The following is a 14,628-nucleotide window of genomic DNA, read 5'->3' as shown; positions in this document are numbered from 1 at the left end:
GAAAAACGGAGCTGAAGGAATCAGGCTCCCTGACTTCAGACTACATTACAAAGCTACAGTAGTCAAGACAGTATGGTACTGGCACAAAAAAAGAAATATAGATCAATGGAACAGGATAGAAAGCCCTGAGATATACCCATGCACATATGGTCACCTTATTTTTGATAAAGGAGGCCAGAATATACGATGGAGAAAAGGCAGCCTCTTCAGTAAGTGGTGCTGGGAAAACTGGAAAGCTACATGTAAAAGAATGAAATTAGAACACTACCTAACACCATACACAGAAATAAATTCAAAATGGATTAAAGACCTAAATGTAAGGCCAGACACTATAAACTCTTAGAGGAGAACGTAGGCAGAGCACTCTATGGCATAAATCACAGCAAGATCCTTTTTGGCCCACCTCCTGGGGAAATGGAAATAAAAACAAAAACAAATGGGACCTAATGAAATGTAAAAGCTTTTGCACAGCAAAGGAAACTGTAAACAAGACCAAAAGACAACCCTCAGAATGGGAGAAAATATTTGCAAATGAAGCAACTGACACAGGATTAATCTCCAAAATTTATAAGCAGCTCATGCAGCTCAATAGCAAAAAAACAAACAACCCAATCCAAAAATGGGCAGAAGTCCTAGATAGACATTTCTCCAAAGAAGATAGATTGGCAACAAATACATGAAAGGATGCTCAACATCACTAATCATTAGAGAAATGCAAATCAAAGCTACAATGAGTTATCACCTCACACCAGTCAGAATTGCCATCATCAAAAATATCTAGAAACAATAAATGCTGGAGAGGGTGTGGAGAAAAGGGAACCCTCTTGCACTGTTGGTAGGAATGTAAATTGATACTGCCACTATGGAGAACAGTATGGAGGTTCCTTAAAAAACTGAAAATAGAACTACCCTATGACCCAGCAATCCCACTACTGGGCATATATCCTGAGAAAACCATAATTCAAAAAGAGTCATGTACCACAATGTTCATTGCAGCTCTATTTACAATAGCCAGGATATGGAAGCAACCTAAGCGTACATCAACAGATGAATGGATAAAGAAGATGTGGCATATATATATATATATATATATATATATATATATATATACATATATATATATATGGAATATTACTGAGCCATAAAAAGAAACAATTGAGTTATTTGTAGTGAGGTGGATGGACCTAGAGTCTGTCATATAGAGTGCAGTAAGTCAGAAAGAGAAAAACAAATACCATATGCTAACACATATGTATGGAATCTTTAAAAAAAATGTTTCTGAAGAACATAGGGGCAGGACAGGAATAAAGAAGCAGATGTAGGGAATGGAGTTGAGGGCACAGGGAGGGGGATAGTGTAAGCTGGGATGATGTGAGAGAGTGGCATGGACATATATACACTACCAAATGTAAAATTGATAGCTAGTGGGAAGCAGCCACATAGCACAGGGAGATCAGCTCGGTGCTTTGTGCCCACCTAGAGGGGTGGGATAGGGAGGATGGGAGGGAGACACAAGAGGGAGGAGATATGGGGATATATGTATATGTATAGCTGATTCACTTTGTTATAAAGCAGAAACTAACACACCATTGTAAAGCAATTATACTACAGTAAACATGTTAAAAAAATGATCAGAATTAAATGAAAAAGAAACGAAGGAAATGATAGCAAAAATCCATAATACTAAAAACATAAGTCTCTTCTTTTCCTTACTGTTCCCCTCACTGCTGCCTCCAACTAACTTTTGCACCAGACTTCGGTTCCTTTCACACATTCACAGGGTGTTTTCAAGGATTTTTAAAATTAGTTTTGGGGGGTCTATGTTTCCCTGTATAGCTTCTCTAAAATTAATTTTGGGAAGAAAGGTAGTAATTGTGCTCATTTTCCATCATTGACAGGATCTTTGGATGTCTTGCTTATGTATTTTATATATGAACTAGTATTAAACCAGAGTCTCCTCTTCTGTATTTGTCCAATTTAGTTTTTGAACCTTTACATTTCTTCTCAATATATTTTATTTGTTAGTTGTCAGACCTTTCCAAAATATTTTTGAGTCTCGATTCTGCCATCTACACATTAACAATTATCACCTCCAAATTTTATAAGCACACCATTTATGTCTTCATCTAAGTCTTTATACATTGTGGTGTTCAGCATTTTATCAATGTGGTGTTCTGGTTGAGAACTTATTCACTATTGATAGCAATCAACACTATGAGTATAGTTTGTCAACCAGCTATGAACCTACCAGAATCATCTAGGCCACTGCTTCTCAAACTTTAATGTGCATAAAAATTACCTGGGAATATTGTTAAAATGAAGATTCTGATTTAGTTGGTCTGTGGAAGAGCCTGAGATTTTGCATTTATAACAAGCTTTTATGTGAGGTTGTTGCTGATGGTCCATGGAACAAACTTTGAGTAGCGAGGATCTAGGCACATTTCTTAATCACAAATAAAATAATCATAAGCAGTTTTATAAATAACTTTTTCTGGAATAAGATACATTAAGAATAAGCTTTTCCCTGACTTGCCTACCTGGTAAGACCAATAAAAAGACATTAAATTTGCTCTACAAACTGCCACAGGAAGCTTCCTGCTAGTCTCTCTGTACATTGCCCAGGATCCTGAAAACACTGAAGGTACAATTTTTGGTAACAATGATATTAGTAATGAACCCTATTTTGGACCAGCTTGGTTTCTGCCAAGTCTTTAGCATACTCAGACAGACTGACAAATTAGACCAAAATACATTGTAATTCTCATTCACTTCTTTCCGTCTATTTACCTGCATGTTTCTAGGCTCCTGGTTATGATGAAAATGTGGAGGAATGCTTGGTATACAGATATGATTGATTTAAAATCATCTAGATAATGGTAAGTATGTGTTTTCTAAAGTGTTTTAGGGTGCTTGTAAATACTTTCCATGTATTTTAGATATGCCATGAAAGGCTACTTTTGCTTAGCTTAATTCATTTCAATTATTTATGAAAAAAATATGTTAAGCAAAAATAGAACAATCAAAATTTTGTCTGGAATATTGGTATCAGTGCAATTCAAAATTTTTAATGATATTTAGATGTTTAGAACAGTACTTCAATATATCTGTTTCCTATGTTTTTATAAGTGAAATAACATGAGAACCATCCACCTCCTTAAAAGTGCTGGATAAATATATATATATAACAAAAAGTGGTAAAGTAACCATCCTCCAAAATAAAGTTATAAAGGGATCATACTACAAAAAATAAAATAAAATATATATTGCTGAAGACATTGCTGAGCTGATAATAAGGCATCCAGAAGTGCAGATCAGCCTGATGGTTTCTGACAAAATTTCTGTTTTGACAGTTGCATGGGACTTAAGGATAGGAGATAAAATTTGACATTTTTCAAGGTTGGCATTCCAAAAGCCAGAAAAGGAGAATGTGGCATGAGGCTTAGTCTTCAAAGGGTTGTTTGATGTACAAAAAAGGAAGAGGAAACTTGCCTGGCTTGACTTTGACATTGAGTGGAAAAGAAAAAAAAAAAAACCTCCCATAAGTATTAATAACCTCAAATTAACCATCTCCAGCATGGGCTTGTGACTTATTGCACATTTTTTTGTGTATATTCCCAAAACCTCAAGCATAGAATTTAATTAAATTATACTCTGATTGGTGGTGTTTCCAGGTAACTGAACAAAGCAAAAGAGTATCTCTTCTAGAGGAGTGTGTCTTCAATCTCAAATTCCCACAGATAGGGTTCTATAGAATATGAGCTCACAATCAGATTTCAAAAAAACCTGCAAGAAAACAAGGTTCAGCAGAGATAACAGAAAACAGACTAAGACATGAAAATACTTTAGATATTGGAATTATTGGACATGGAATATAAAATAAGATTTTTGAAAATGTTTGAAGAAATTAAAAATGGAAATTGACAGTATGAGTAAAGTACCAAAGACGATAAAAAGGGCCAAGCAGATTTTTCAAAAAGTATCAAAATGATCTAGAAATAAAGTTATCACTGAATTTTAAAACTCAGTGAACAGATTTTGAGCATATTGGAAGTAGCTGAAGAGAGAATGAAGAAGAAATTACCTGGAATTCATCATAGTGAGAAAAAGAGAAATTTAGACATGGAAGATAAAAGGGGGAAGATCTAAGCTCTATGTAATGGGGTTTCCAAAAGGAGTGGTGAAAGAAAATGGGTGAGAGGGAACATTTGAGTAGATGAAACCTGAAATTTTCCAAAATGGATAAAAGACAACAATTCTTAGATTAAAGAGCCCAACAAATCTCAAGCAAAGTAAATAGAGATCCACTCTTATAAATCTTGTGGTAAAATACAGAATACCGGAGGAAAAGCAAAAGATGAAGCACCTAGAGTGAAAAGAGCTACAAAGCATCAGTGACTATGCTGATTGCTTATTTCTCTAAAATAACAGTGAAAGAAGACAGTAGAATAATATCCTGAGTATCTGATAGAAAATCATTATCAACCTAGATTTGTATAGTCAGTGAGACCGTTTTTTAAAAGCTAGAACAAAATATTTATAGACATGTAACAATTAGATTGTTCACCACCCATAGAATCACATTAATGAAAATTTTTAAGGAAGCACTTTTGGCAGAAGGAAAATGACCCAAGATCATCTGAGATTCAAGAACAAATGATAAATAAGAGTAAAGGTGAATATATGGGTAAATCAAAACTAACATTGACTCTATTAAATGATAACAACAATGGCTAATTTAAAGACTATATAGGATAAAATTAAAATACCAGACCATACTTAACAAACCTTGAGAGGGAGGTATGATTTGAGCTAATGTTCTGTGATGCTTGTCTTTTCAGGAGAAGGTAAGTTTTTTTTTTTTTTTAACTTTAGACTTTAAGCATGCATGAGAAAATGCCTAGAGTAAAAGCTAAAAGATTAAAGAAAAATATTCTAAAATAAAAGAAGGAAATTGTATGAGAAAGAAAGTCAATCAAAATGGAAGGATGATGAGAGAAGCACTTCCACATTGGTAGAGTGAGGACCTCTGAAAATCCATTCCTTCACAGAAGAAATAAGAATAAAGCAGAAACTGTCAAAATTAACTTTTCCACAACTCTGAAAATTTACCAAAGGCTTGTGAAAATCCAAGGAGCATTTATTTTTTAAAAAACAGCTGAATCTCATTAAAACAACATTATGAAGTTTTGACTTGCCCTATTCCTATCCTCCTTTCCTGAGTTTTGGGGTAGCCTTAAAAACCAACAGTCTCAGGACCATATGTAGCTGTGAATAACTGTAGCCTAGCAGACACAGAAGGGGGAAGATTGGATTTCGAGCTCCCCAAAGAGCCTCATACCCAGAGAAATGTCAGCATTTGACCTTTTTGGCAGTTCCCTGGGAAATCCTCATTATCAGGACTGGCTTTTGTTTGACCCTACTCTTGGCTTGCTCGATGAGGAAAACCTTATCCTTAGGACATTTTTCATTAAAAAAAAAATAGAGGCAATTGTTTAATATCACAGTCTCCTGAGGGGACCATTAATAGTTGAGGCAAACAGACAGCAGGCCAAAAACCTTAAAAATCTGGGGAATGAAATGTCCATAGGGATCTTTGAAAAGTTCTGACATATCCCTGAGGATCTAGGTGGCCATGAACATGTGCACATCTGAGCAAATACCCAAGAAAGAACTGAGAAGACCCTAATCTCTTATCTGACTGACCTTGAAGCTCTGTAAAAAACAGGAAATAAAGGCTAAGGCGGGGTTGTAAACTGCCAGTATTGAAGGCATTTTTCAACAAATAGCACATCAGCCAAGTGTTGGAAGCTTACTAGTTTGAGGTGATGGAGGTAATTTCTGTTCAGTCATTAGCTAACCATTCAGGTATCTGAACAGAGACTTCAATGGCCACAAAAGCCAAAGAATATAGACTCTAAAGAATTAGAGTTAGGGGCTTCCCTGGTGGTGCAGTGGTTGAGAGTCCGCCTGCCAATGCAGGGGACACGGGTTCGTGCCCCGGTCCGGGAAGATCCCACATGCCGCGGAGCAGCTGGGCCCATGAGCCATGGCCGCTGGGCCTGTGCGTCTGGAGACTGTGCTCCGCGGTGGAGGAGGCCACAACAGTAAGAGGCCCGCGTACCGCAAAAAAAAAAAAGAATTTGAATTAGTTAGGGAAGTCACTAAACAATAATCAACAACAAGAAACCCTGGGGAAGGAAGATCTGATTTCCAGAGTTGCCACATTATATTATTTAAAACATCCAATTTTCAATAACAAAAAATTAGAAGGCACACAAACAGGAAAGTATGGTGCATATACCTAAAAATTGTAGTCAATAGAAATTATCCCTGAGGAAGCCCTGAATTTTGATATACTACTCAATGAATATAAATAAGCAATTATAAATATGTTCAAAGAATTAAAGGAAACCATGTCTCAAGAGTTGAAGTATGAGAATGATGTTCACCAAATAGAGAATATCAATAAAGAGATAGAATTTATAAGGCAGAACCAAATAGAAATTTCACAGTTGGAAAGTGCATTTCATTAGGGTCAGGCTCAAAAGCAGATTGAGCTAGCAGAAGAAATAATCAGCATTCTTGAAGATGGGACACTTGAGATTATCCAGTGTGAGGAACAGGAAAAAAAAAAAGATGAAAAAAAAATGAATAGAAACCTGTGGAACACTGTCAAACACACTTACTTACACATAAAACTTCCTAAATTTGACAAAAACATTGATCTACACATCCAAGAAGCTTAACAAACTCTAAGTAGGATGAACTCAAAGAGATCTACTCCAAGACAAATTATGGTCAAACTGTCAAAAGACAATGAGGGAAACTTGAAAATAGCAAGAGGGGCACTAGGAGGCTGATCTCTGCTTGTGAGAAAAAGGGCTGCTTCTTGCTCCCTCCATACCTGTTTGCATTCTTGAGGAGCCCCTAACAAGATGGAGCAGATCTCAGAGGTGACTTCAGGAGAATAGGAGGGTGAAAAGATCAAGCTGAAGGCTAAGGGAAGGGATAGAAACAGAGATCACCTGTCCACCATCTTCTTAAGTCCCAGGGCCCTTTGAAAACTCTGTAAGAAAAGGGAGTTCTGTTGATCTGCCTTGATCTCCAATACCTCACTCAGTACCTAGCACACTGGGAGACACATAGACCTTTCTCTTTAGAGACAGGTAGTAGCCAATTTCCTAGGTGAGGTGGGGAGAAAGTCCTACTTTCAGAATGGATCAAAGGAAACATTCAGGGGTTAGTATGCAACAAAATTTGAATACCTACTATGTGCCAGACGTAATCTCCCACTCCTGCTACTACCCTTTTGTTACTTCAAGGGCCTCTCTCAGGAAACTGTCCATTTCTGGTAAATTGATCTGGAAGTCTCATCCAGGGAAACACATCCAACCCAGCCCCTTTCCAACTCTGCATACCTCTTCTACTTTTACCATCTTTTCCACAGACATGTCTACAAACTTGCTTGATATAGTTTTAGGAGACTAAGCAGGCTCTACTTTTTGTTTAGTTCAGTCACCAAGGTTTCAGTAGTCATAGCAACATCTACACCTCCAACAATGAGCCTAGGCCTAGGAGTTGATTGGTCACCTGGCCTGTTGCCCTGGAGACCTGAAGGGAATCCTGGTTCTCCAGCCTTCTATTAGTGACACAGGCAATTCTATGAGCAAGGACCACAGTCGCATTTTAGGATTTCTTCTTTTGTGGTCCCAAGGAGTATCTGTATGGTTCTAGGTCCAGGGAGCATATCACATGCCTGTTTTACTAAAAGACAACTATAAAGGAATGAATCATATGCTTCATTTTTTAATTGTTCATTTTATTAAATGGTTTATATAAAGTCAGACCAATTGGTCTGACCATAAAAAAGAAAAAAGAAAACAGCAAGAAAAAAATGACTGATTATGTACAAGGGATGCTTAATAAGATTCACAGCTGATTTCTCATCAGAAAGAATGGGAGCCAGAAGGCAGTGAGATGATGAAGTGCTAAAAGAAAGATTCAATTAAAAATTCTATAACTAGCAAAATTATTCTTCCAAAGTGAAGGAGAAATTAAGATACTCTGAGATTAAAAACATAGAATTTGGGGCTTCCCTGGTGGCGCAGTGGTTGAGAGTCCGCCTGCCAATGCAGGGGACACGGGTTTGTGCCCCGATCTGGGAAGATCCCACATGCGGCAGAGCAGCTGAGCCCGTGAGCCATGGCCGCTGAGCCTGTGTCCGGAGCCTATGCTCCGCAACGGGAGAGGCCACAACAGTGAGAGGCCCACGTATCGCAAAAAAAAAAACAAAAACATAGAATTTGTCACTAGCTGACCTGCCCTACAAGAAATACTAAAACCTGGAATGAAAGGACACTAGATAGGAGCTTGAATCCACATGAGATAAAGAGCACCCTAAAGGTAACTACATAGATAAATATAGAAGTCAGTGTAAATGCAATTTTGTTTGTAACTCTTTTCTTCTATCTGACATAAAAGACTTCTGTGTAAAACAGTAATTAGAAAACTGCACTCATGCGCTTATAATGTATAAAGATGTAATTTGTATGACAATGATAGAACAAAGGATGGGGGAGGGGCAGAGAAATATTGGAGCAAAGTTTTTGAATACTACTGAAATTAAGTTGGTACTAATCTGAACTTTATTGCTTTAATGTTAGATATTAATTGTAACTCATGACAACCACTAAGAAAATAACTAAAAAGAGATTAAAAGAAACAAGGGAATGAAATAGTATACTACAAAATATCTATTTAAGAGAAAAGAAGACAGTAATTGAGGAATAGAGGAACCAAAAAGACATAAGATATATAGAAAACATTGCATTTACATTTACATTTATAAATACAAAACCATAATAAGGTACCACTTCACACCCACCCATAGCTATAATCAAAAGGACAGATAATAACACGTGTTGGTGCAGGTGTGGAGAAATTGGAGCCATCGTATATTGCTGACGGGAACTTAAAGTAGTGCAGATGCTTTGGAAAATAGTCTGACAGTTTCTCAAATGGCTAAGCATAGAATTACTATATTACCCAGCAATTCTATTTCTAAGTATATGCCCAAGAGAAATGAAAACATGTCCACAACAAAACCTTGTACATGGATGTTTATAGCAGCATTATTTATAATAACCAAAAAGCAGAAACAACCCAGATGCCTATTAAATGATGAATGAATAAGCAAAAAGTTGTATATTCATACAATGTAATGTTATTAGGCAGTGAAAAGGAATGATGAACTGATACAGGCCACAGCATGAATAAACCTTGAAAAAATGCCAGGAAGGCAGTCACTAAAGACCATACGTTATATGATTCCAATTACATGAAATGTCCAGGATAGACAAACCTATGAAACATAGGTTAGTGGTTTCGTAGGACTGACAGGGTGAAAAAGGGGGTTGGGTGTACATACTAATGCATGTGGGGGTTTCCTTTTGTGGTGATGAAAATATTCTAAAATTCATGGTATTGATGGCTGCACAACTCTGTATCTATACTAAAATCTATTAAACTGTACACTTTAAAAGGGTGGATTTTATCATGTGTGATTATATCTCAATAATGCTGTTATTTAAAAGATAAAATATGGAGAAAAGCAAGACAAAAAGTAGAAAATAATTTTAGACAGTAAATGTAAATGAAGCTAAATTTCCAGTTAAAGGCACAGATTGTCAGATTGAATCAATATATAAAAGAAAAAAGACAATTATATGCTGTCTGTAAGATACACTGAGAGGGAATTCCCTAGTGGTCCACTGGCTAGGACTCTGAGCTTTCACTGCTGAGTGCCCGGGTCCAATCTCTGGTCAGGGAACTAAGATCCCACAGGCTGCACGGCATGCCTCCCCCCCCCCCAAAAAAAAGATACACTGAGGTCATAAAATCATGGTAGAGTTAGCAGGCAACTTTTAACAATAAAGAGCTTATGTATTATACTGAGGCAAATAGACAATAAGTATGACACAGTCCTAGCAACAGTTAACACATTATAAAAGTCTCAACTTGGGGCTTCCCTGGTGGCGCAGTGGTTGAGAGTCCGCCTGCCAATGCAGGGGACACGGGTTCATGCCCCGGTCCAGGAGGATCCCACATGCTGCGGAGTGGCTAGGCCCACTGAGCCTGCACGTCCGGAGTCTGCGCTCCGCAACGGGAGAGGCCACAACAATGAGAGGCCCGCGTACCGCAAAAAAAAAAAAAAAAAAAAAAGTCTCAACTTATCATGAAGGTATAGTAAGTCCCAATTTGTGTGTACCCAGTATCTTAGCCTTAATATATATAAAGCAAAATCTCTAGATAGAAAATTTAAAAATTAACAAATCTACCATTGTAGATATTTTAATATATCTTTCTTAGTGTTTGATTCATTAAGAAGACCCCTCAAAAATGAGTTAAGAATAGAGAAAATTTTGACAGCACAATTAACATATCTGATTAAAATCACTCTTATATAGAATGGTGCACCAAGCAAGTGTAAGGCCACAAAACATGAGAGTTGAGGATACTGACAACAGAAGATTGAAGTGATAGAACATGAAATCTAAATATGATAGGGAAGAAAAGCAAAGACAAAAGAAGGTTTATATGGATTAAGCAGATGGGTCTGTGAGATGGTAGTTGAAGAACTGATGTCTTGATATTGGTAGGGTGAGAGTCCTAAAAATATTCTCAAATGGTATAGTGACCAAATTTATTTCAGAAGTAATTAGTTCTGGGTGACTACAAGGTCCAGAGTGTTGCCGTGGAAGTATATGGCTGAAATGGGGTAGAAGTCATGGGAGGTAGAGATTAAGATACTGAAAGTTCAGAATGATGGATATGTCATTAACATAGATTTGAAATACCCTAAAATGTCAGGACTTGAAGTGGAAAAGTGTTCTGAACTAACCATAAGTCAAATCTTCATTGAATGGAGGAATATTAGCAGGAATTGGTAGTTCCACAACCAAAGAAGGTGTGGTTAGAGCTAGATGGCATAAACCAGGGTTTTCACAGGCAACTAGATGTGTGAGGCTCTAAAAGTAATATGAAATGAAGAGAACACTGGTCCCATCACTTACCCAGAGCTAAATTGAATGTGGGAGAAATAGCAGCCTCTACCTGGCTGTATAGCAAGAGAAGTATTATCCAGAGATAAACCTGTTTAAATTAAGGTTAGAGAAGGAAATTGCAGTCAGTGAAGGAGCTTAAGTTGTATCACAGTTTGTTAAAATATTTTGGAGGTTTAAAAGGAGAGGTAAGAGATTAAAGAGACCAGTGGTAGATTCAATCAGGGGAAAAGAATTGTTAGAAGGAGAATGGACAGCTGAATGAACTTATAGTTATACAAAGATGACAGATGTGTGGATTAAGCTGGTTGATAGTTATAAGAAATCCTGGCTTTCCCTTAGTGGATGGTGACAAGCAGGTGTAGGTCCATTGCACTTCTGAGAGGATTTGAGTCTTTGATGGATTCAAGGGAGGGGGTTATTATCTGGCTTGAATTCTAAGGGGTCTGGCTCATAGCTCTAAAGATTCAGAGTAGATGTGAGGCTCCCATTACCTCTTTTTCATTTCATTAAGTCTTTTGAAGAGTCCAGGCTAGATGTTCTGCAGAAAGTCACACATTCTGGATTTATTTGAAGTTTTCCTTATGATGAGTTTCAGGTGAAACATATCTAACAAGAAGATAACATGAGAGTGTGTATAATTCCCACAGCATCACATTAGGATACATATCATGTCAAGCCATTCCGTTGTTGTTGAGGTCAAGCTTGACCACTAGGTTAATGTGGTGACCACCAGATCTGTCCATTGTAAAGCACTATTTCCTCTTTGGTCTAATCAGCCATAGCTTGAGGGTGAACAGGGTCATTTGTTATAGACCATGGTGACATATACCTAGCAGGGTTGTGAGAAACAGGCAATAAGCCATGACTGGTATACACAAATAATCCACATATGATATAAATTGGTAAGAACTGTAAGAAAATTATTTATAGAAACATACACGAGGGAGCAATCTTTTCTGTGTGCCTAGAGTGGGGATGGTGGTTGTGGAGGAAATAAAGGAAAGCTGTGGAGCAAAGGTGATATTTGAGAGTTGGATCTTTCAAGACGAGTTAGGGCTTATTAGTGGTTGAAAGTGGTGAGGACATCCCAGGCTGAGAGAAAAATCATGAGGGGAAAAAACAAAAACAAAAACAAAAATAGAGGCCTGAAATTATATGGTTCAACTGGGAGAAAAAAATCCTGAGTGCTAGCATATATGATTCATAGAAACAAGTGACTGGGAGATAAGGTTGGAAAGGTAGACTAGGATAGGTTATGAAAAACCCTGATCTCCATGCTAAGGAATTTAGCCATGATTCTGTAAGTAATGATGCTAAGGAAGGTTTCTAAGAAAAGGAATATTCATATTGGGCTTTTAGAGAGACGTGTGGATGGCAGTGTGGCAGAATAAGAGGGAAGATTGGCAAGAAGTCTGACAGACAGGTTTTTGTGAGAAATGATGAGGGCACAGACTAGGTCAGCGGCAGTGGGTAGGAGAGGAAGGGACTGATACAAGAGATATTTTAGGGGCAAAATCAACAGAAGATGAGTGGCTACATGTTGGCATTGGAGGGGATGTCAAGAATATTCTAGGCTTTCTGACTTGAATCATATTAATGGTGATGCCATTACCAATATAAGGAAGGTAGTAGAAGAAGCAGATTTGGAATAGGGCAGTTAAGTTCTACATATATTGAATTTGAGTTACCCAAAGTGTACAATTTTCTGTTGTAATTTCAGTTGATTTTTTCTTCTTTTTTATAAAGCTTTTTTCCCCTATTTTATCCCATTTTCCTATTTGGATCACAGGGAGTAAACTGGAGTGATGTATACAAGTCCCAAGTAGGCATGCAGAAAGCAAAATATGTCCTTTGACCTAAAGATAACTAGGAAGGAATCAATCAATTGTTTCCTGGGCTATACATTGGCAGTCATTATATCTGAACAAACTTGGATTAAAACTCTAGGGAAGACCTGTTCTCAAAGGATTTGTGTACCTACTCATTGATATGCTTTATCAAGTAACTTGAGCCATTTAATTTCTCAGTCGAATGAGAAAATCAACCCACAGATTGACCCTTAACTTTGAAAGATTTGCAAGGGTTAATTAGATAAAATGTTCCTTTTTCCTTAGAAGCCAAGGGCTTGTTATATTAGTCCCAACCAAGATAAATCAAGTGGTTTTTTTTCTCGAATTTCTTTGTTTTTCTGACAAAGCTGTTTTTATTTATTATTTAATTCCACTAAACTCTCTAATTTCAATAGATGCTAAGAATAAATCCCCTAGAGGAGAAAAAAAAATGAACAAAGAGAGAAAATAAGCCAACATTATGACATGGAGCTGCATAAACAGCTGACTGCACACTAATAAACAGTGTCCAAGAAGACTGGGTTCTGAAGAACATTTCCTTAATTATGGTCATGATCTGTGCCTTCCAAGAATAATATAGTATGTGCAGTATTTTAACACGGGTAGAAAAGACATTAGTAACAAGGTCTCTATTTTTATTGGAATTTTTCAGGTCATGACATGTATATAAAAATGTTTATCATATATTCCTAGGAAGGTAGGATAAGAAATCTTTAAGCTGTAAAAGGTTGATAATTTTGAAAACATTTTGAAATAGAAATGATAAATTTATGAAACTTTAAATAAAACCTCAAGATTTCTAGGATGCTCAGGAGTTTCAAGGCGTGGGTGTTTCCCCCCCCCAATGCAAAACAAGTTCCTTCTTTTGGAAGTTCCACTGCCAATTTCCTTTTTGTTTAATTTAGGTTATGTTGTGTAATGTGCAGGGTTTATAACTCAGTCTTCCCAGATGTATTTTAATTTAATGTTCTTTCTCTGGACTGTCTCCCAGTTTTTTCTAGTCTAAAGATTGTCTAATATAATTTTGATTGTGAATGTTACTTGGGGTGAGAAAACAAACTGAGATTGAAGCACTCTAATGGGGAAAAAAGCCGTAATACATGTTTGCCTGTACTTCATACTTTCCTGTTTATAATTTGGCTTTCTTCTTGTATACTTCCTCTATTTGTGCCCAGAAGTTTCACACTGATTCTTTATCTTCCAATCTGCTAGATCGACCCTTTCTGGATTAGGAATTAAAGAACAGTGATTAGGAAATGAAGTATAGAATGAGGAATCTGCAGAAAAAGAAAAATAAAGGGGGAACCAGAAGATCTGGAGATGGACCTAATCCAATTTATGAAGCAGACAAGCACATATCTTTGGTATCTTCTGTTCTCCTTGTTCAGCCTCTCTCCCCATCTCAACCATCCTACTTTTGCTCTTTCATCCCCTTCCCACCTAGCTTGATTTTCCTTCCTATACGGCCTTGCCCTTTGCTAGCTTGTCAGCTGTTTCCTCTAAGATAATAATGGAGCCATCTAAAAGTATCCTTCACACAAGTATTTGCATTTTACTAAAAGTCTATTACAGAGTAGAATTCTCTCTAGGCCCAATAAGGAGTTCCTAATGACTTAATGGAATTTTTTTTTTTTTTTTTTTTTTTTTTTTTTTTTTTTGTGGTACGCGGGCCTCTCACCGCCGCGGCCTCTCCCGTTGTGGAGCACAGGCTCCGG

Source organism: Mesoplodon mirus (genome assembly GCF_964341445.2).
Source record: "Mesoplodon mirus genome assembly, chromosome: X".
Taxonomy (NCBI): domain Eukaryota; kingdom Metazoa; phylum Chordata; class Mammalia; order Artiodactyla; family Ziphiidae; genus Mesoplodon; species Mesoplodon mirus.
Note: the sequence above shows the minus strand (reverse complement) of the source record.